The sequence below is a fragment of the Gadus macrocephalus genome, chromosome 1 (genome assembly GCF_031168955.1).
Source record: "Gadus macrocephalus chromosome 1, ASM3116895v1".
NCBI classification, from domain to species: domain Eukaryota; kingdom Metazoa; phylum Chordata; class Actinopteri; order Gadiformes; family Gadidae; genus Gadus; species Gadus macrocephalus.
In genome coordinates this window covers 14,798,226-14,798,807 of record NC_082382.1, presented here as the reverse complement: position 1 = coordinate 14,798,807, position 582 = coordinate 14,798,226, and positions in this window count along the sequence as shown.

Sequence of the window (582 nt, the reverse complement as noted above, 5' to 3'; positions counted from 1 at the left end):
TCATCTCTGTACAGCATCTCTGTACAGCATCAAGCCTATGTAAACTCATCCTTGAAGTGAGAATTCTTGCAGTGCTGTGCTCTGTGCTGATGTCAACAGGAATTTCCACCTTCTCAACTGCTACTCTCTCTGGTTGCCTTGTAAATTTGCGACACTTTCCACTTTCACTTAATGACAGGTATGAGGTTGCCATGAAGACACCGTTCTCAATATGAGATCCAAGAGCTCACCTCAGAAACCACAAATGTCTCATTAAAACCCACACCCAGTACACACATACCCAGTACACACACACACACACACACGCGCACACACGTCACACACATGTGCAGACACAAACACACACACACAAGCACTCCCACACACCCACATACATACAGTACATGCAAACAGGCATACATGCAATACTTACCACCCTGTTAGTGTTGCCTCTGTCAACTCTCAGAAGTGAAACTTCCAATGAACGTGTGATATATTCCACCCTCACGCAACTCTTCCCAGTGGCAGGATTTATCCTAAAGTCCAAATCTCGCTCCTGCTTTTAAAGCTGTGAATCCTGGTCTAGAGCCATCCACTTTTGTC